Here is a 23,311-nt window from a genome sequence, read left to right as displayed (position 1 = left end):
GTGTTTAATGAACATTTTTGGAAATATTAAAAGGTGGGGGTTAAGGGAACCAATCTCCACATGGTGGAAAAACTGAATATTGTTATCTCTACACCTCAGAAACATAGGAATTGATAAATGACTCATCCAAGGATGAGACAGAATCAAGACTCAAACACTAGTCTTTTTTTATTCCACATACTGTGATCTCTAATCTGACAGAAACTTTTCCTCACATTTTATTCAAAAATCTGTAAAATCAAAATATACGCACTATATTTACTGGTGGGAAAAAGTTTTTAAGTTGATGCATGTGATTCAAACCCGTGTTCTTCAAGTCAACTGTATTACGTATATTCATACCAAATGTGTTTCCTAAAGCATTTTTAAACAATGTACCACAGAGATAAATTCTGTAAAAGCATATAGATCAAATAAATTCCTTATAGTGAACTGACTTTGATACAAATACTGTAACTTTTGTTTTTTATATATTGTTTGATATATTTTTGCTAATTCTTTTACCTTTTGACTCTTTAAATTGCCTCATATATTGAATATTCATTGGAAGGAACAATGCTGAAGCTCCAATACTTTGGCAAGAACCAAGCCATCAGAGGGGACCCTGATTCTGGGACAGATTGAGGGCAACAGAAGGGGGGCAATAGAGACTGAGATGGTGGGATGGCATCACTGACTTAATGGGCTTGACTTTGAGCAAACTCAGGGAGCTAGTGAAGGACAGGGAAGCCTTCACTACGAGCTGTGCTGCAGTTCATGGAGTCACAAAGAGTCAGGCACAACTTGGCGACTGAACGACAACATATACTGAATATGAAGTTGGATACTGTCCTTTTCTAACCCAGTTTGACAGTCTTTAAAAAAATTTTTATTTATAGCTGTTATTATATGTTGGTCTTATTCCTCGTCTCATTTTTGTCTGCAAATTCTAATATCTGGTTTATTTCAGCATTTTTTTTCCCCTCTTGATCTTGGGTGACTTTTTTCCCTTAATTTTTCACATGTCTAGTAACTACTGATTGTATATTATATATCTGATATTGTGTATTGGATATATTGTGGAAACTCTGGTTTCTGGAGTTTTCTTTTAAACATTCTTTAAGGCAGTTAAATCATCTTAATTTTATGGAGCTTGGTTTCACACATTATTAGAAGCGATCTATCTCAGATTTTACCCTTAGACTTATGGTGAATTACCTTAATCCTGGGAAACATCTTTACTCCTAAAGTGTGACTATTCTCTGGTTTCAAATGAAAAGCATGAAGTGTTTACCAAGACCCCCTAATTTGGTAGGATTCAAACTCCAAACTCTTCTTCACAGTGAGGATGGGAGCTGAAATCTCTGCTCATACTTCTCAGTGTTCATGTACTTCTTTAACATGAGCTTCCTTGGAACCAATTTCCTTGGTCAGCCAAGGTTTTGAAAGGAGTTTACACACAGATTCTGAAGCTTCCCTCTGGGACTCCCTCCACTCTGAATCTACCTATCTCCTACCCTCAATTTCCAGCCATCCTGGCAACCCTGAGCTCCATCGTCTGATACTACATGAGTTCTAGATCGCACCAGAAACGCTGGTCATAGTTCTCACTAGGGAAGCCTTACAAATATGGATGTCACCAAGTGAGCATGTCCCTTCTTTGATGGGTCACATCTCCTCAAAATTCTGTTTTCTTTTGACCATTCTCTGGTACCTTCAAACAGCTATTTTTATATTTTCTCCCAAAGTTTCTGATTTTTTCTTCTAGTTTTATTGAGATATTAACTCATACTGTGTAAGATACATAGTATGATTTCATTTACATATATCATGAAAGGATTATTACAGTATAGTATATTTAGCAAACATCCATCACCTCATATATAGATATAAAATTAATAGAAAAAAAATTTCTTCTGGTGATGAGAACTTAGGATTTACTCTAACAACTTCCACATATAACATACAGCAGAGCTAATCATGTCGTATATTACATCCCCAGCACTTATTTATAACTGGAAGTCTGTACCTTTTGACTGCCTTCATCCAATTTCCCCCTTTAAAATTGTTTTTTTTTAACCAAAAAGATCTCCAATTTTGCTTGCAGAACCGTTTAAACTGGTCCTTCCAAAGGTTCTAACCTGGAACTTTATTTATTTATTTTTTTTAACCTGGAACTTTAAACAACACAGACTACCTGGCTCCATCCCCATGGTTTTCTATCAGTTGGGCTGGAAAGGACCGCTGCACTCTATCACTGTTTAAGTGCCATATATGTTGCTAATGCTGCTACTCCCAGAGCAAAGGGCTACAGGTGAAGACAAACTATGTTATTCAACTTTGTGTGTAACAGTAACCCAAGCTAAGAAACAAACCGAAAAAAAACAAAACATAAACGTGACTCCAGAGAGTAACCCTAGCATCAGTTCCTTGAGAACCATCTATCCATTAAGACAGCACATTCTGACTTAATCTTTAGCCAGCTTTTGTCCCCCACCACGCAGAAGGGACCACCACCCCCTCCCAAGCAGAAGGACCTCCTCTGCCTTCAACAGCCTTACCATAATATTAGGTCTCCTAATTATGAGGTTTTCGTACATTTAGGAAGGAGAGAATATTATATAAAAGAGTAAGCTAGGAAGTGTTTACTTTCAATATGTTACTCTGTTACCTCAATACAAAGAACATCAAGGAACTCTAAACTGCTGTTCTATTGCGAGTCCAAAATTATACCAGTAAGTGAGTCAAAACCCGGAGCTATATACAAATGCCCAATTGGTATATTATGTTCTTTGTCTTCTCAATTTACCAAATTGTGAGGTTAAGAGATTTTCTGTCCCACAAAAAATCTTTTCCATAATTCTTTCGTTTCCTCAATAGTTCTAGCATACAGCAGTATCAACAGCATAAATTCAATGAATGGAGAGATTTCATATATTCAACAAATTTGTTATGCAACTGCTATATGCCAAGAAGAATAACAGATTCTGAGGATACAGCAGTGATATAAAACAGACATGGTCCTTGCATTCTTCACAGAGACACAGACAACAACTGAATAAACAATTACAAGGAGTGGTTAAGTGTGTAAGAAACAAATGGGAGAAGGTAATAGAAATGACACTAGGACAAGTGATGGCCTTACTTAAAGAGTAGCCCCAAGCTTCTGTGGGAACCTTCAAGCTGAGACCTAAAGATGGAAAAGAGCCAGCATATAAGGAGCAGAGCAGGAACATTTCAGAAATCAGAAATAATATGCAGAGCTCCAGAATCGTTAGAACTATCTTTTAAGACCACAGTAGTTTGATTATAGTGGGAAAGGGTGATTACAATGAGATGAGGTTCAAAGTAGCCAGACCATGTAGACCTCTCCAGCCTTAAAAAAAAAAAAAAAGTATTTCTTATTCTAAATGCCACTGGAAATCCATGAAAGGTTATGAAGCAGGTGAATAACAAGATCCTATTTGAGTTTTTCAAAACTGACCTTGGCTATAATGAAAAAACTGAAACGGTAACAGAAAAAAGGTAAACCAGTGAAGCAATGTCCAGTGACAGATGGTGGCTTAGGCTAGGCTACCAGCACTGGGCACCAACAGTAGCTAGATTAGAGAAATACTTTGGAGACAGAAAAAAGAGGCTCTACTGATGGACTGACTGCAGAGAGGAATTAAAGATGACGCCTAATAAACAAGATGAAAAGACAACCCTCAGAAAGGAAGAAAATATTTGCAAACAAAGCCACCTGACAAGGGATTAATCTCCAAAATACACAAACAGTTCATGTAGCTCAATTAAAAAAAAAAAAAAAAAAAAAAAACAGGGTTTCCTTGGTGGCTCAGTGGTAAAGAATCTGCCTGCAAATCCAAGAGACATGTGTCCGATCCCTAGTCCAGGAAGATCTCATATGCCATGAAGCAAGTAAGCCCATGTGTTACAACTACTGAGCCTGTTCTCAAGAGCCTGAGAGCCACAACTATTGAAGCCTATGTGCCCTAGAGCCCACACAACAAGAGAAACCACAGCAATGAGAAATCCACATGCAGCAACAAAGACCCAGCACAGGCAAAAATAAGCAAAAAGTTTTTTAAAATTAAAAAAAAAAAAAAAAAACCCAATCAAAAAATGAGCAGAAGACCTAAATAGACATTTCTCCAAAGAAGACATACAGATGGCCAAGAGGTAAATGGAAAGATGCTCGACATCACTAATTATTAGAGAAATGCAAATCAAAACTACAAGGAGGTATTCACCTCACACCAATCAGAATGGCCATCATCAAAAAGTCTACAAACACTGAAGAGGGTGTGAAGAAAAGGGAACCGTGCTGCACTGTTGGTGGGAATGTAAACTGACATACAGGCACTATGGAGAACAGTATGCTGGTTCCTTTAAAAACTAAAAAACAGAACCAACATATGACTCCAACAATCCCACTCCTGGGCATATACCCTAAAAAAACCATAACTCAAAAAAACACATGTACCCCAATGTTCACTGCAGTATTATTTACACTAGTCAGGACATGCAAACAACCCAAATGGCCAATGAGAGATTAATGGAGAAAGAAGATGTGTTACATGTATACAGTGGAATATGACATAGCCACTGAAAGGAATGCAATAGAGTCGTTTGTAGAGATGTAGATGAACCTAGAGTCTGTCATACAGAGTGAAGTCAGAAAATCAATACCGTACATTAACACATGAATGTGTAATCTACAAAAATGGTACAGATGAAACTATTTCCAAGGCAGGAACAGACTTGCAGACCTAAGAGAACGGAAGTGTGAACACAGGGATGAAAGGGGAGGGTGAGACGAATTGGGAGATTATAACTGACATATTTACAGTACCATGTGTAAAACAGATGTTGCTGTTTAGTCGCTAAGCCGTGTCTCTTTGTGACCCCACTGGACTGTAGCTCACCATGCTCCTCTGTCCAAGGCATTTCCCGAGCAAGAATACTGGACTGGGTTGCTATTTCCTTCTCCAGGGAATCTTTCCAAACTGGGGATTGAACTCACATCTCCTACATTGGCAAACAGATTCTTTACCACTAAGTCACCAGGGAAGTCTGTAAAATAGCAAGCTAGTGGGAATCTGCTAAAAAGTACAAGAAGCTTGGCTTGGTGCTAGCTCTGTGATGACCTAGAAGGATGAGATGAGGGGTTCAAGGGAAGTCCGGGGAGAGGGGATATATGTATACATATAGCTGATTCACTTCACTGTACAGAGAAACTAACACAACACTGTAAAGCAATTATACTCCAATAAAAAAGACACATGTACCCCAACATTCACTGCGGCACTATTTACAATAGCCAGGACATGTACACAACCAAAATGTCCATCGACAGATGAATGGATAAAGAAGTTGTGGTACATTTATACAATAGAATATTACTCAGCCATAAAAAGGAAAAAAGTTGGGAAATTTGTAGAGAAGAGAATGGACCTAGGAGTCTATCATACAGAGTGAAGCAAGTCAGGAAGAAAAAAATACTGTATTTTAACGCATGTATGTGGCACCTAGAAAAATGGTACAGATGAACCTACTGCAGAGCAGGAAGAGAGACAGAGATGCAGATAATGAACATGTGGACACAGGGGGTTGGGGTGGGATGAAAATAAAATGCTTCCTGGGCGTGTGGAGTGAGCAGTTAGGTGCCATGCTTCCTGAGCTCGGAGTATGTGAGGAAAGTAGCCATTAGTCACACAGGGCTCTTTATATCTAAATTTTTACTAAAATTTAGCTCAGTCACATTACCACATTTCAAGTGCTCAAGAGTCACATGTAGCTGGTGGCTACCATATCAACCTCACAGATGTAGAACATTTCCATTATCACAGAAGTTCTACTGGATATTGCTGTTCCAAAGGCAAGTTCAAAAACAAAAACGCACCAAATGCTAAAGTGACCCAGCAAGACTAATGGTAGAAAGTATCTCTTTCAATGATCAACATGGAGGTCCAATAGTGAGTCCAGCAAAAGGAGGTTCACTGATAATGAAAACCAAACACAAGCCGAAATAGGAGATGAAAAATGAAGATCATATCCATAGGACATGTCTTTCAGAGTGTGAAAGGGAGTAGAGAAACTAAAGGGGCATTAGCTGCAAAGAAACAAGTCATCCAATTCCAGAATATTCACCTATTCAACCAATATTTATTAGCGTCTACAATTTCCAGACACTGAGTACCAGGCATACAAATCAGAACCAGATCGTGAAAGGAGAAAAGAAGCAAGTAAACACAGATTACTTCAGAATATGATTAAGTGCAACAAACCAAGTAAAAGACGATGGTAAAGTGAAAATGGGTGAACAAGGAAGAACTCAATCTAATGGGAGCCATAAATGACAGGAAGGAACCATCTCTACAAAGATGGAATATACTTATGTGCTATTGGGAAAGATCCAAAGTGAGGTGAAAAGATTTAAAAGTCATTCACTCAACACATATTCACTAATCAATTAGTATACACTATGATGATAAGCATTGGGAAGAAAGCAAAAAGTGAGGAAATAGACAATAATTCCTGTCTTCCTAGAGCTTATGTTCTAGGAGGTGAAAAAAAAGAGGATAAAAAAATGGTAAAATATCTATTATGTTAGTCAGTGTTGAAGGCTAAAGAAAAACAAAGCAAGAAAGGAGACAGCAAGTTAGGGAAGAACTGGGTGTACAGAGCCTGTACCTCCAAAGCATCCCTCCAACCCAGCTCTTCGGGGCCTAGAGCTACTACCCTGACCTCAGTCACCACCACCTGTGTCACCGGCAGGACTGCTGTAGCTATTCTCCTGGCTTCCACTCCTCTCTTAAATCCTTTCAGTTTTAGTTCTTTGATGAGTGGAAAGAAGGAGAAAAGAAGTAGGTGATAAAGAGAATAGTCTAAACACATAGCAGTGTGTGCTTCTACAAAATGAGACCATAAGCCCCTGGAGGTTTTTGAACAAAAAAGTTCTATGATCAGTGCTTTATTTTTATTTATTTATTTATTTTTTGATCATTGCTTTAAAAGGATTATTCTGGTCACTGTGTTGAGATTGCATTTAAGGGGAACAAATGTAAGCAGGAAGACCAGTTAGAAGACGTCTGCAGTAACCCTAGGATAGCATGGCTATGAAACGGCATAGTAAGAAATGGCTAAATTTTGCATCTATATTAGAAGGAGAACTGACAATTTTCAGGCAGGGTACAGTGACAGAAAGACAGTCGAGAACGGCAAGGTTTTTGGTGTAACTAAAAAAAAAAAAAGGTGCATTTAGGACATATTAAGACATGCAGCTTTAGGAGAAATTGGGAGCTCAGTTTTAGGTATATTACGTTTGAGATGCTTCTTAAGACATCCAAAATGTTGGGGGAAACACTGGCTATCAGGACCTACAGTTCTGGGCAGAAACTCAGGCTAAGGATATAAATCTGGAAGCCATCAGCAAACAGGTTAAATACTCTGTTTAAAGCTATGAGATGCAAGTCTATTTAGACAATGAAAAAGGAGAGATCCAAGTGCTAAAGTTTCAGCCATTGCAATATACAGATGAGACATAACAGAAAAAGCAAAGAAGAGTAAGGAGGAACCACCAGTAAGGCAGGAAAAAAAACCTGCTAGCAGATGTGGTGGCCTGCGAAAGAAGAGGCCAAGCAAAACATGTCTCAAGCCATCGTGCCAAGTGCTACTGAGGGGTTAAGTGAGATGAGGATTAGAGATTTATGAAGTGATGGTCACTGGTAGGAGTTGAAAAGGGGTGAGAGTGTATCCAAACAATTGTTCCAAGGTGTCTTATTCAAAAAAGCAGCAGACTGGGAAACAAGAAGAAAAGATTTTTTAAAAAACAGGGACAAAGACCATGCAAGCTCACAGAAGGAAAAACCAAGGATGCAAGAGAAGGCAGCAAGACAGTTATATTCTTGAGAGCAAGAGGGCATGCAATCTAGTATAGACATGAGCTGGTTGTCCTTCTCTCTGAACACTACAGTCTGTCCATAATGACAGAGCAGGTGAATGGCACAGCCACAGATGTGAGAGCATACAGGAATCTTCCAGTTACTCAACATGCTCTGTGAGACAGAAAGCAGGGGAGACATGAGGAGGAAGTACTGGGAGGTTTGAGAAGAGAGGGAAAAGACACAGTCATAAAGAGAGATGAACTAAGAGACCAAAGACTACTGGGCATGAAGTCAGGGAGGGACAAGGTTGTTGACAGAGTATATAAGAAAGTGATTATGATTCAATCTGAAATTTCAGTTGAGTACAAGTGAGGGTGAGGGATACTGAAGAGCTTTGACAGACTGAAGTTATTGTGTCACTGAAGAGCTGTTGGAATTAGGGTGGCTGCATCAGACAGAAAAATAGGTTATTGGAGGAGAGGAAATCAAGAAACTAAGAGATCAGAATGTTGGAGGCATGCTCTATATCAATGTTACTCAAAGTACCAGACCACAATACCATATGGAGCTTGTGCCAGATTACATAAACCAACATACTGCTTCTTTCATCAAAAAATTTTTGGTACCAAAAAAAAAAAAACCTCAGTTGAACTAAACACTGAACTTAGTGACATAGCTGCGTTACTTTCTGGCACAAATTACTTACTGCACTTCATACTGTAACAGTTCTCAGAACACAGGCCATTTTGAGTAGCACTTGTCTGCACAAATATTGGCATCACCAAGAATTAGAACAGAAATAAAGATGACAGTGAGCCAGGACAAGTGTCCAAGGAAGTAGGGGAATGACCCAGGAAAGTTGGTAATGACTAAGACAATGAGGGTAGTAGGTGGTAATAATTTGATGGCATGAGAGTCAAAGCTGAAACTTCTGGAAAAGAATGGTCAAGAAGTGACAATGATGAACAAAGAGGACACTTCCTCCACCTTCTGGTTCACCAATAAAAGGTGCACAGGAAGGGGCAACATTTACCACTTGAGAGAGTTGCAAGGTCAGTAGCATTATGGGGAGAGGCTAGGTTATAGCGGGAGCAAGAAAAAGTAAACATTCCCAGAAAAGACTGACAATAAAAAGGATGTGCTAAAGACTATGAGTTCTAGAGTGACAATGAATGGATTTCAAGAGATGATAAAATGTGGGAAACAGAGACCCAAAACAGCAATGGGATCCAAATCTGGGAGGATAAGGGTAATACATACAGAACAGAGGCATAACTAAAGGAAGCAAGTCCTACAAAAGTCATGTGTCAGGACTGGCCTCTGACTATAATACTTCATTATAAAGATGGACCCTCCGTGCAGACTGATAACAGAAGGAATTCCTGCTTACTTAGCTTCTCATGGGGGAAAGGGGGTTAGTTTGAGGAGCAAAGAAAAGGTTAAACAGTCTTCCTATCTTCGCACTTTGAAGAGAAATGTAATACAATCTGGTGTATAATGGTAATAAGGAGAAGTCTAAGGCCCTTCAGCATACAGTCAGGGCATTCTTCAAGAATGTTAGTACTCTTTCAAAAGAAAATATCTAATTTCAGTATTTTAATTATCATTACTCTGCCTTATGAATGACTCCCAGATTTCTCATCTCTTAATCTAGCCTATTTTCCTTCCATGGGGAATAGACTAGCTGGCACTCTGATTTAGGACCTGCAAAAAAATGACAGCAGAATTAAAGCAGAAAATAGTGACCTATAGAGGACAACTATCATACATAACATGAATTTTACCGTGTAAATGGATCACAGAGGACATTTATAACTAAAAGTCAGAACAATATAAACCTCATTTCATATCACGTGGCTTTTCCAAAAGAGGATATCATATTTTAAAAATAAATTTAACAACTAAATGAACTTTAAATAAAACAACTTTAAAATAAAGTGAAGTACCAGAAAGACTAAATTTATGAATGGATCTAGAGAGTAGTACATCAGCTTACTATGTTCCTTATGTAACATTTGTTGTCTACTTTCCCTCCTGGCTCAGCTGATAAAGAATCCACCTGCAATGCAGGAAATCTGGGTTCAATTCCTGGGTTGGGAAGATCCCCTGGAGAAAGGAAAGGCTACCTACCCAGTATTCTGACCTGGAGAATTCCATGGACTGTATAGTCCATGGGGTCGCAAAGAGTAGGACAGGACTGAGCCACTTCCACTTTGTATCTAAATGAACTGTCGAAAATAAAGTCATGTTTGACACTGCTACATTCTTTCCATGGCTCAGGAAAGATACTAAGTGTCTACCTCAGCACTTCTACCCAAGAGAAAGGTTACCACTTAGAAACATCCCAGTTAACTGGATTGAGAACTATTTCCAAGAAACCTGCTCATCTAATACACAGATAACTTCAAAGACACACTCACTCTCTATACCCTTATCTGCAAACCACTGAATTATACTTCGGGGTTGGGGGTGGGGGGGGAGGATTTTACAACAGCCACCCCTCCATGAAGCAAATTAGAATCATTAAGATCAACTTCAAATTGTATCTAAGAAATTTTCCAGTAAATCTAACTTCTCACATTTTTATACAGATAATGTACAATAAAGTATGTATAAATACATATCAAGTATTTCAGTTATCATAAAACTGTTACTAAGAGAAACTTATCAACCACCCCTAGCATGTGTACACCTTTTACTTCCCAGTCAGACCAGCCACCAGCACTGAAGACACGCTTAGCACAGCCATCACCTGTATGCCATGTGGGCTCATGAACTTCTAACAGGTTAGAAATATCTCCCCAACCCCCAGATTTTTTAACTAACACACCTGTTAAATCAGTTAAAAGGAAAATCAGTCCAGCAACATGAGAATTATGAAATTACAAGTAAAACAATGGGAATATTAATGAAGAAATTATTAGATGGAAATAAATAGGGGAGCAAATTGGCATTGCTATGAAGCAGTTTCACCTTAACATCATCCAGCCAGCTGTCACACTTTTCAAACTAACTGGGGGCCGGGGGGCTTTTCAACAGGTTCAAATGAAATCAGAGGCCGGAATTTTCTGGACTATTACAAGAGAAACTTGACAGTGGCTCTGTAAGTTATATGGGGATTGTGGAACAGGCCAAGGGGTGCGCACCTTGGGACAAATGTGCTCTGCAAAGTCCACTGCTCAGTTTGGCTTGCATTCTATATCATGTAAACACAACTGCAGTCAGCAGCACTATTTTCAGATGATGCTTTTTAAAACCAATGTTAGCTTATGGTTTGCATTTTCAGTACAGACATAGTTGGCCACTTAAACATGTAATCTAAAGACTAAATATACAACTTTTCAAACTCTGGAAATGAAGAATCTTGCCCGAGCAGCAAAAGACTTTACCAATATCTATTTGACAGCCTGCCTAAATTTATTCTGCGCAGGGGATGGAACGGGCTGGGAGATTGGGACTGCATTACTATGTATAAACAGGTAATACTGCTATGTATAGAAGGGATGACTAATGAGAACAGGCAGCTCAGGGAGCTCTACTTAATGCTCTGTGGTGACCTAAGCGGGAAGAAAATCCAAAAACAGAGGGGATATACGTGTACCTGTGGCTGATTCACACCAAGGTAAAACAAACTAACACAACAGTGTAAAGCAACTATACTCATGAAAAATTTTAAAATATATTCTGACCAAATAGGAGTAAGCCATTACTTTAAAAAACAAAAACTAACATTCAGTTAATTTTTCACTATCTAAACTTTGCTTTTCAGTTTTAAATCTAGTCTGATAAATAGATTACCACAGAAATGCAGACTCTGGCTGAAAACCAGGATGTGATTTAAAGACATCAATAAAACTTCTGGCTGATATGATTGTGTACACACAGCCAGAATTTGTCCAGCATTTTAAGCATCTTCAAAGTTAAGTTGTAAGATCTCTTTTAAGAAAACACTTTAAAAACTATACTTAAAATGATCAAGTGATGCACAAGTTTGTTCTTTCTCCTCTTTTTCCTTGATCCAATCCATCTTAATTCTTAAGACTTCTTAAGTGCAGGTTTCCCAGGTTCCAGAGTTAGTAATATGAACCTGCTTTAAGTTCCTGATCTGTTTATATAGTCAATTGATACAAGGCATTCTTAAGTGCCATATATGAACCTAATGGTTTATCAAATCTTATTTACTAAGTTATGAAAGTAAAAATGTTACTCGCTCAGTCGTGTCAATATGTATATATAGAGACATAGATACAGAATTGTACTACCTTCAGTTACTTAATAGAATCACCATCATTAAAAATAAATAAATAAATAAAAACACTGTACTCCAAATGGTTTACTGCAGATGCCACACACTGGCCGATTCTGCCAATAGGTGTATTTAATTTGTGTTGAAATGTCTTAAAACATGAATTTCACCAACCAACATGTACAAATCATGTGTGTGCTACGTTGCTTCAGTACTGTCCGACTCTTTGTGACCCTATGGACTTTAGCCAACCAGGCTCCTGTCTATGGGATTCTGTGTGTATGGGATCCATTCTGAAATATAAAGAATAATGGAGTGGGTTGCCATTTTCTCCTCCAGGGGATCTTCCCAACTCAGGGATCAAACCCACAGCTTGTGCAGCTCCTGCATCGCAGGCAGATTCTTTACCGCCGAGCCACCAAGACCCATTGGTGCAAATCATAGAATGCACATTAATCCATATTTCTTGCTTCTCTTAGAAGAAAGAAAAAATTCAGATGATGTGGAAACCTAAACTACTTTCCACACAATGGCTGCAGCTGAAGATTGGCTTAGATGGAACATATGTTCTCTTAATTCATTGTAGTTCACAGGGGCCCAGTGAGCCCATACCTGCTTGGAGATACTGAGTAGCTACTCCCACTGGGATGCAAGATCAATCCTATATGGTTTGTGACAGAGATCTTAGTCACTTATATTGTTTGCAAATTGTTGCATGAAGACAAGTGGCCCATTTCAAGAGATAAATTAGGTCCCTAACAGGCAGAATTTTTTTAAAGATGTACACAGTTTTCAAGAGAACTTTCAAATCTACTCTCTTCTCATAAAAATCTTTGAAACTGGAACACAAGCTATTTGACCTTGAGGCAGTAAATGATGAAAACTGTAGTTATGGACTTGGACATTACTTATTCCATACATGATCCTTTATGAAGGATCACAACCCATTCTGAAATATAAAACAGCTGAGGCATTCTTGCCTTATGTTTTCAAAAAGATATAACAATAATACATTTCTTAAATAGTCAAAAATCATGATCAATGTTTCCACAAAATTATACTAAATTTCATAGCAAAATGGAGCAGTTAAGTGATATGATCACTTTCCCTCCCTACTCAATCAACTTGTAAACTTCATTTCAACCACCTATTTACGAAAAACATACAAAGGTAAAAACACTTTTTCTAAGCTGAGCATTTTCCATAAAAATGACCATTTGAATTCTAAAAGCTGTTTTTAAATGGGTTTTATTCCTATTATTAATCAGAATCTGATCTGAAATAAGCATTTTTATAAAATAATGCTACTAATAGAAATAGCAAGAACCGTAACATAGGAGTGTGGAAAAAGTTTTTATTGAAGAATTTTCAGGTCAAAATATGGGAACAATGCATCAAAGCACTATACAAATGTATACTCTACACAAATGCCTGTAGTCACTAGGCATTATACTCCGGAGTTCACATAAGTTGACTCGACCAGCTTTGTTGATAACCAGTTCTTAACACAGACATAATATTCCTTGAAAATATAACCAAGTTGAAGCCTTACTTCAGTTTTATTGATTTTAGACAAATTGATAATTCATTTTTGTTAACTTTATCTGAGAATCTTAGTTTCTAGAATTCATTAACATGGCTCGATTTTAGTATCTAGGTGTAAGTGTGGTCGCTCAGTCATGTCTGACTCTTTCTGACCCTATGGGTTGTAGCGCGCCAGGCTCCTCGGTCCATGGGATTCTCCAGGCAAGAGCACTGGAGTGGATAGCCATTCTCTTCTACACGATATCTTTCCAACCCAGGGACTGAACCTGGGTCTCCTGCATCACAGGTGGATTCTTTACCATTTGAGCCATCAGGGAAGCCCAGATACTAGGATGGTTTACCTCAAAAGTTAGTATACTAAGTTCTTGGTTTATAATTATATTTAAGCAGAACTTCCTACAAAAAGTGACAGAATTTAACTCCTGATTTAACTTTGACCTCTCTCCTGCAAAATAATGGCTGATGACATGTTCTAAAGCCAATCTTTTAACTAGCAAAAATAGTATCAACATCCTATTCTCGAATTCAAAAGTTCTCTTGACTGATGCTTTCACATCAAAACTATTCATAAAAATATTTCACACAAATTTTATGGGGGGGGGGGGGGGAACCACCAGCACTACATTACATCCACTGGAGGGCACTCAGTGTGACCAAGGCATGCAATGAAAACATGGCCTGGCGCTGCTGTCCTCAGCTGCAGGGGTCTGAGGGGACTTTCAGGCTGGAGAATAATATCCTCTAAAATAAAAGATGCTCACAATTAGCAAGATAGTTAATCTCTAAAAAGGGTTCCTAACATGACTGATTCTCTTATAAAAGCTTCTTTTTCCTTAGGGAGCAGATTTAAATACATGCTTCAGGGATACAGGGTTCAGGCCTCAACGGAAGTATCTAGATTTCAAACCTGGTCAAGCTCAGACTTGCATACAACACAAAAGCAGCATTCTTAAGTAAACAGAGGAAATAAAGAACTTTCTCCAGAGTTTAAGTGATCAAGAACTACACAAGGTAACTTCTACTCATTTTCAAGCAATATAAATCACATATTTTCCTTTCCTGGAACTTACAAAGTATATATTTATTTTAGCCCATTAGCCTAGTTATCTATCAAGACACAATTAGAAGAGTATTACATAAACAATAGTCTGTTAAAGGAGGAGGACTGATTCTGCAACTCAGTCTTCTCTCAATGAGGGTCCAAGAGGCAAAAGATACAAGCTCCGGACTAACCAGAAGTAGCTACTAGTCTATGTTATACTACTTACTTTCAAGATATAAAAATGTTTTTACTCAAACTGTTTCAACAAAAGATATCGTATTCCCAACAAAAAGAGAGCTACAAGAATACAACCAAGTCAATACAACTAGTGTTTTCACAACCAAAGTCACAAGTCAACACGCAGCACGAAAGAGTTGTTAATACTTTTTATTACAAGTTTGTCCTGCTCTAAAAGCATTCATCCTTTCTGCCCTGGGCTGGCAATCAAGCACGCTTCCAACCAAGCTCAAAGTACATACTTAAAATTTACCACCTACTCCTCTGCAGTTATTATCAGCAACGAGTAAACCATAAAAGAGAAACAAAATCTCATTATAACTGGATGCTGTATTGTTTCATTTCAATAACACAAAAGTTTCATGTGGCTGAAGATACTACAAACCACCTATTTCTGGGATTTTAATTTCACTGCTACTTACAAGTATAAAACAGTGAGATTCAAATTTTTGAATTCTCCGTGTCCCTAGTTTCAACAATACTTATGCTCCTCTTTCCACTCCTCCCATCTTTCCACTCCTCCCAACAACGAAACAGGCTGTCTGCAGATAGCTTTCCCAAGAACCATATCTCAAAACACTCAGAGAAATTGGCCTACTTCAAGTTTTCTCTCCCTATATGGGAAGTGGGGGAGGGAAGTGTCTATGAAAAGAAAAATATACAACTTCATTTATATGGATAATTTTATCCCGTTTATCACTAGTAACAGTAATAAGCTCAATTTGGTTTTAATATTGGAATCTATGTAATTATCTACATAATTATCTTGGTAAAGGATATGCTTCCAAAGAAATAAAACTTCTGGATACTTACTGACACTTGAACACTACTAAATGTTTTACTTTTTTAAGGCACTTTCTAACATTTGGTTTTTCTTGAAAGCAATTTTAAATGACTGCTCTAGCTTCTGGGGAAATCTCAAGCCTAGAACTCTGCAAGGACTCTAAGTTACATGCTATACTAAACTTTGTGGCACAGTTTTTCAATTTCCCCCTCAAGGACTTCAGACTTGAATAGTCTCAGCATTCCTTTAATCCTATAGAATAGTCTCCTGGAAGTTTTTCAAGTTACTGTTGCAATCACTTTAGGGCCTTGTACATGGCCTTCAGAACAAAGACTAGGTCAAAATAATGAATACTGGACGCAAATTAATCACATTTTGTGAAAAGATATTCGCAAACATTAATGGCACCTTTTTTTTAAAACCCAGAGATTTGTGCGCTTAAATGTAAAAATAAATGTAGCAGCCGCCTCAGTTCAGACCGAAAAAAATGCCTCCCAAACAAAAGTTTGTCACTAATCTAAGCAGATATTAAACAGAAACATTAAAAAAAAATTTTTTTCAAGCTATGTCCAGTATCTCTTAAGACAACACGTTAACAGGAAGATAGCCAAAGGTACTGAATGTACACCGAGACAGAATGAAACGGCTTCCTAAGTTCCAGACAAAATACTTTATAACTTAGCCATCTGAAAAACAGCAGCCCAGACTTTATCAAAGGCGAGCCGTCTCTTCAAGCTGCTGTCTAGTCTAAGCCACCACTATTCACGACACAAAGCTCTCGTTTCACTAAAACCACTCCTCGATTTCCTTTTGCCGACCTCTGCATACCAGCAGACCAGTCTCCCTTCATTCACCACTCACAAACCCGGGGTGGGGGTGGGGGGAGACCACAGATGTCTGGAGGATACAAAGTAGGAGACAATGCTCCCTCCAACACCGAAAAGAAACCGAAGCAAACAACTACACCCCGTCTGGCAAAGCTTTCAAGTTTAGTGGACTCAGGAGAAGGCTGTGAAAAGCGAACTTCGAAAGTCTCAGTTCCAAGTCCTCTCTCCAGACAAAACACGGAACGAAGTTGCAACGCTCGAATTTCCTGCGGGCCATTTCGTAGCGAGGGGAAAATTCACCCCGCTGAAAAGTGCTCTCAAAATCAAGTTTAGTTGCCGTGAAACTATTTGAATAAAGAATCTCCAGGAACACAAGTATCGAAGCAGTCTCAGGCCGAGTCCTCTGGGTCACTTGATAAGAGACAGTAAGCCAGCCGCCCTCGCCCTTATTTTTCCCAGGACCTCCCTTGCACGCCCGCTTTCACTCACCTGCACCGTACAAGAAAATATAGATGCAAGATATGGATTTTTATCTGTGCAAATCCTCCTGGCGCATCGCACAGTCTGCACTAACAGTTTGGATCCTCTAAGGTTTAAAGTTGCTCCGATTTAAACGAGCGCACTCACACCAGCAGGCCATTAAAAATCACTAACCTCTTATTAACCCTCGAAAAAAATCATCCTTAAGCACGAAAAAAGGAACCTGGAGATAGGACCTCACGTGGCGTCCCAGGCCCAGCGCCCGCACCCCAACTCCCCGCGGAGGCCGTGAAGGCGGAGTCCCCCGTCCCCACCCCGCCCCCCACCCCGGCCCCGGCGCATCCCGAGGCGCAGGGTCCCTCCCCCAAACTCAGCCGCGGCCTGAGCCCGGGACGGAAACCACAGCCCCCTCCACCCACCCGCCCACCCCGCTGGCCACCCGACCTCCCGGACGCGCCCTCGCGGCGCCCCCTCCCCGAGAGCGGCACCTCCGGGGCCCCCAAGGAGCCGCGCGACCGGAACCGGGCCCGGCCGCCGCCCTCCGCCCCCCGGGCGCGGTCCGCCTCTGCCACCTCCCCGGCGCCCCCAGCCCACACCGGCCCCCGCTCCCCACCCCGGGGCCTCGGGCTGCGCCGGGTCGTCTCCCAGCCGCCGCCGGGACCGCGCGCCCGCGACGAAGTTTGGCTCCGAAGCGGGAACCGGAGCAGCCCCAGACGGGTAAGGAAAGGAGCGCCCAAGCACCTCAGGGGAACAGGCTCCTCCCGCGGCGGGAGTCGGACCGTCCTCGGCCTGCGTTGGCGGCTCGACGGGACCGGAGCTGCTCCTCGAACCTTGCTCCGTCTCCGCCTCCCCTCGCTCTTCGCTCCCGGGGCCGGGCTAGCGCGGCTGCCACAGACCGAGAGGCTTAAAATGGCGCCGCACAAGGAGCTCTTATAAGTCGCGCAGGATTCACTGTATCCTGCCGCCAGCGGCGCAGCGCGGAGCGTTCCGCCGCGCGAGGACAAGGGGCGGGGCGCGGGCGGGCGGCGGAAAGTAGTCCCCGCGCCGAGGAGCCGCCCGCTGCCGCCGCAGCCGCCGCAGCCGCCGCCGCCGCCGTCCGCCAGCCCGGGGCAGGGGAGGGGCGCCCGCGCGCTCTGCGGGCGCTCTCCCAGGTTGAGGCCGGCGCTGCCCCGCCGCGCGGGACTGGAGGGCAGACCCCCAGGGCGCGGTAGTCCGAGTCAGGGAGGCGCGGGTCTCCGCGAGCCGGGGTGGGCTGGAGGGAGGGCGACACCGGTATTCTCCACTGTCCCGAGCCCGACGCCCCGGCCTCGCGCATGCCCCGGGCCATGAGAACAGATGCGGTGCTGGCTGCGCGCTGCCGGCTACCCGCGGGAGGCGGCATCGGGACCCCGGCCCTCAGGGGCAGGCGGCACACGTCCCGGGAGGGTGAAACTTCAGGGCCGGGGCGTCGGCGGCGATGCCGGAGCTGAGGTCTAGGCCCACCCGCTCTGGACTCTGCCGGGCGCCGCCGCCCTGCTCCCGGTCAGGGGACCCCGGCGCGTTCGTGCTTCCGCTGTCGTTGCGGTCTGGGCCCCAAGCTCTCTGCAGGACTTGGCTCGCAGCCGAGCCGCACATCACCCCAGAGCCCCCCACGGTCCGGATCGTGGATCTCGCATCCCTGCCGGCTGTTCATCTTGAATCTGGGAATGAAGTACCCGGCCGAGCCGCCGGCTTTCCCCGCTCGCGAAGGCTGCAAACTCTCGTTAGGATAGGCGCCTAGCCTGCAATTCAACAAGTCCTTAGGAGTCCCTAACTGAACAAATATGACTGATAGATGACTGATAGACATAGACTAACTCCACAGCCCTGTCAACTAGGCTAATTCTTACAGATTCCATTTTTAACTGGTTCCACTTTGCTACCAAGGATCAACATATTGAGGGGCGAGGCTTTTTCTTTCATTCTAAGTTCATTTCTAGGGTATTACTTATTTGAGAAATCCAAGTTCGTTGTTTATGGAAAGAGCTATACATTAGGCAGCTTCGAATTTTTTAAAATTCATTTTCTATTCTTCAAAAAATTTTCTAATTCGTCTGAATAGACTGGAGTTGGGTCTTCTTTTCCCTTGGAAATGTCTCCATTGTAATCGGCAGGTTTGGTGTTTGTCAAAGTTGAACCAATTATGATCGGTTCACTTTCTCTAGTCTATTGTTAGATGGTTATTTTTCCTCCAAAACAATGGAGAGAGTACCAAAAGCAACAGTGAAAGTTATCTTGAGGCTTTTATCCTTGTAATTAATGCATGCAAACAATAGGTCTTTATACATAGGTACTGCAGGAAACCCTCTCATTCAATTGTGGAGTAGCTTGTGCAGTTTTAGGCATAGCTAATGCTTCAGGGCCAACATGTTCTTTAAAAATTCAATTTTCCCCCTGTCTTAATTATATTTTATTATATACCAGTGATAATGTTAACTGCTGTCTATCACCATAGCTGTGGTGGGCCCCTGCAGTGGAAGAAGTCCGAAGACTCAAATGATGTACAGTGAGATCCATTGTCTACAATGACTTTCTCATTTGTGTCTTTGCTAGTAGTTCTGTAGAATTAAGAGTAGAGGATGGTTGTGGTTAATCATCTGGTCATAATTTGAACAGATTGAGCAGAAAAAGATACTTCATCAAAGCAGTGTTTCTAACATAAAAGTATTGATATCATTTTTCAGGTACTGGTCCCCAATTTTAATCTTCATATATGGAGTTAAAGAATATGCAGTTGATTAAAGTCATACATGTAAAATCAGATGACTAATAAATATTAATTTTTTAACAGAGGTTTCCTTTTTCTGTGTTCAGTTTTTGCTTTTTGTTTTGCTGAACAAGGCACACCGTTAAAACTGATTAAGAAATATTTACACCATTAGAACATCTAAAGGATAAAAACTCTCCTATATTCATATTTCTCTTTTTAGATGACAAAATAATTGAAGCATTTGTTTATAATTTAGATATCTTAATCTAAATTTATAATTAATATTTAAAATCCCTAGTAATACTTTAAGCAAACACATGTTAGTAAAGGAAATGTAAAATTTTGCAACAATGCAGCAAGCTATTTTTTGCATTACATTTAAGTGTACTGAAGAACTACTGGGTAACTAGCACTCAGACAAATTAGTTGAATTTAACAAATTGCTCTGAATTTTTATTTGCTTATCCCCCCCCCAAATAGAAATTGTTCCAATTGTCTCACCAAAAATATGAGATGAATAGTTTCTCTGAAATGAAGACAAGTATTATCATTAAACCAACAAGAAATACAAGCATCAAAATACCTGAGGAGTTGGTGAAATGATTTTGTAAAAATGATGTTTAACAACTGAACTTGGGTCATACATTCATAAAAAATCCTTGACTATCTTCTTACACATTTTCCTTCCAGAGCCAGCCACTTGAGTTTGACGTAAATTAATCCATTTTGTGAAACTGCAGAGGACAAATGGTCCTAAATTTCAGGCTGTGTTCCTAGAAACCAAAAGGGTCTCCAGCTGGTTTAACAGAGAAAGTACTGCTTGTCATGATATCAGACCGTTGGCACACCCAGCAGTGACTCCATGGAAGCTAAAGGAAGGTACAGCGTCCCTTCACTAAAATATGTGCCTTTGAATCACCTTTTAGGCAAAGAAATAAATGCCCAGATTGTTTTTGCACTTCGGACAGGAATGCTGATCAAGGCGACATTGTCAAGAAGGCCCGTTTACTTTTCAAGATGGTTAAATCTATCAGATCCACTAATTAAACATTTATTGAACGCTAAAACAATGAGCTTCCTTTAGAGAGAAAGAAATGGATGCCTGGCTCCTTTTGATGAGGACCCCTAAATGAATGTATAATTGTGATTGTTAATAAGCCCTCCTTGAAAAGAAACAGTAGAAAACAGTGAACCGAGGGTGTGGTCTCTTCTGGACAATCTGAATCTCCTTGGGAAGAATCCTCTCCCCGCAGAAAGGTAAGACGAAATAATATTCCATACGTTTATAAACAATGAATGCCAACTCTCTAAGAAGGCTGACTGAAAATTTTTTCTTTTCAGACAACCTGCAAAGACTGGACAAAAATTAGAATCAGCCTTTTCATTAGCAGTTCATCAAGTGGGCTCTTTATGGATGGGGGCTTTTCATTTGCAATCCATCATCTCAGACTTCAGTGTTATCTTTTGATTTCTTTCCAGCTGAACAGGCTAAGTAGTTGTAAATACCTCATGTCAGACGACATGGTTGGCTATTCCTGCACACAGAAGTCATCTAGGAACCCAGTGGGCAAATTCGGCAGAAAGTCACTGTGGAAAGCTTGTGTCTGATGTGCACTGCGGAACGAGGGAGGGGCAGTGGAGGTGGTGGGAGGCGATGGCCATGGTGGTGGCGTGGCAGCAGCCGTGGTAGTTATGTTCATGGCCACTTCAGATGTGCCAAGCACACTTTTCGTGCTTGGAGTTATGTGTTCTGCAGGCCTTCACTAGTTTGACACAACAGTCCTTGCCATACTAAGGAAGTACTTTCTAATGCTACCATAGAAAGTGTAAGGAGAAGCAATGGAGACATCATCCATGATATTCAAAGAGCACAAAGGTGTTTTCTCAATGTTTCTAAGAACTAAGACAAATACCGCTGCATTGCTATAAAATCATGCTTTGGAGACATAACCCCCCCACACACACAAACACACACATATACACACACCCTCCTCTATTAAAAATTTCAAAATGGTTGCAGATATTTCATTCACGAGAAGGTTAAAGGCGTTTCCCATCGAAAGAAGGATTAACTTACCGGAGGATTCTGGGACTGCAGATGTATACTGCGGCAAAATCCTAAATTCATCGAAAAAAATCATTTCTGGACTCCAGCTGCTAAAAATAATGGAATTATAGTAAATCATGGATAAGATTATAACATGCCATTTTCACATTCCAAACTGTTCAGGAAAAAGAAAATAATTCTTTTCTTTTAACTCATTTCTTAAACAATGCAAATTTTAAAGTAGCTTTTCCTTTCCAGAGCACGCAGCGCCATGAAATCGATAATTTTTGATCTTTCGGTTAGTAGGCAACATGGTGAGCTATTGCAGGGACTGCAGGCAGCAGACATGTTCTTGTCAGCTAAAAAAATTTTCATATTGTTTTTGAATCCATTGAGATTTGTAGATGTGATACCACCGGGTTTTTTTGTTTTAGCTTGCACTGAGGCTATGGGGACGCAAACCCTCAGTTTATCGACATATCCAGGTCTATCGCTTTATATATATTAAAAACAGGGAGTCTTACTGGATCTTAAACAAAAAATTATGTAAAAGGAGTGGCTGGTGTGATTATAATCCCATCATGCAGGGTCCACGGTTCCCATTTAGTGAAATTTCGCAGAGGGCAACTTCTTAAGAACATCCCTGCTGTGCAGAGTGAAAAGCATGAACAAACCAAAGACAGAATTCATCTGTGTTTATATTTTACAAACAATGAAAAACCTACTCTTTGTATGCCTTTTTTCCCCCACCTTATTATTTCATGAAAACTGCAGCATTTTCCCCGCCCCCATCCAAACACTCACCACCCCAGCACTGCAGTCTTCCGTCCCTCTGTTGCTTCTCCTTCGTCTTCTTTTTCGCTCTCACAAATTCTGCACGCGCCATCTTTGTGTGGGGTGATTCTTTGCTAATTTCAGTTACCCATTCTCTCACAAATCAGTTCAGAAATAGAAAATTATAGTGTGCTGTGGGGCTTAATTTGCCTAAATTTCTTCCAGCCTTCCCTTCTGACACAGAAACATAGAAACAACAGGGAGGGGGGGGTGCAAAAAAAAAGAGAGGGATTTCTATTATTGCCATAACCTGTTGTATACAGTGGTGATAAAAAATATTATTAACATAATAGCAACAGCTGCAGCCTAAATAGAAGCTATGAGATAATTAATGTGCTACAACAAATTAATTTGCTGCAGGTGCCTCTGCTGTGAACTGAGTAACCCATGCCATAGAAAGCCTAAATAAAATGATTCCCCCCAGATTAAAAAAAAAAAAAATACAGAGCAAAATGTCTTGTTCAGTAAATATTATGCGTGCCTATTGTAAAAAAAAAAAAAAGTCCTCCCCAGCCCCTTTCCCCCATCCCCTACCAACATATCTCAAATGGTCTAGTCATCTGTGGCTAAGTGTTCAGTTGGATCTGTGTGTATGTGTATAAGTGTGTATGTATACAGGTGTACATAGCTTTCTTAAATATATGGAGGTTTGATGCTGTGTCTTAGTTGGAAAATG

General features: G+C 40.7%; 1 protein-coding gene across 6 annotated transcripts in view; it reads right to left on the bottom strand.

Moving 5' to 3' along the window:
• The window catches only part of CTNNB1 (catenin beta 1), a 47,571-nt gene extending 29,671 nt beyond the window's left edge, over positions 1–17,900 (bottom strand). For all 6 annotated transcript variants that reach the window (XM_043886767.1, XM_043886768.1, XM_043886764.1 and 3 more), the window contains exon 1: positions 17,768–17,900. The gene's annotated coding sequence lies outside the window, so the exon portion shown is untranslated. The remainder of the gene's footprint in view (positions 1–17,767) is intronic.
• Positions 17,901–23,311: the final 5,411 nt, after the last annotated feature.

Source organism: Cervus elaphus, chromosome 24 (genome assembly GCF_910594005.1).
Source record: "Cervus elaphus chromosome 24, mCerEla1.1, whole genome shotgun sequence".
Lineage (NCBI taxonomy): Eukaryota > Metazoa > Chordata > Mammalia > Artiodactyla > Cervidae > Cervus > Cervus elaphus.
The sequence above is the reverse complement of the archived record's forward strand: the minus strand, read 5'-3'. Positions and strand labels throughout refer to the sequence as shown.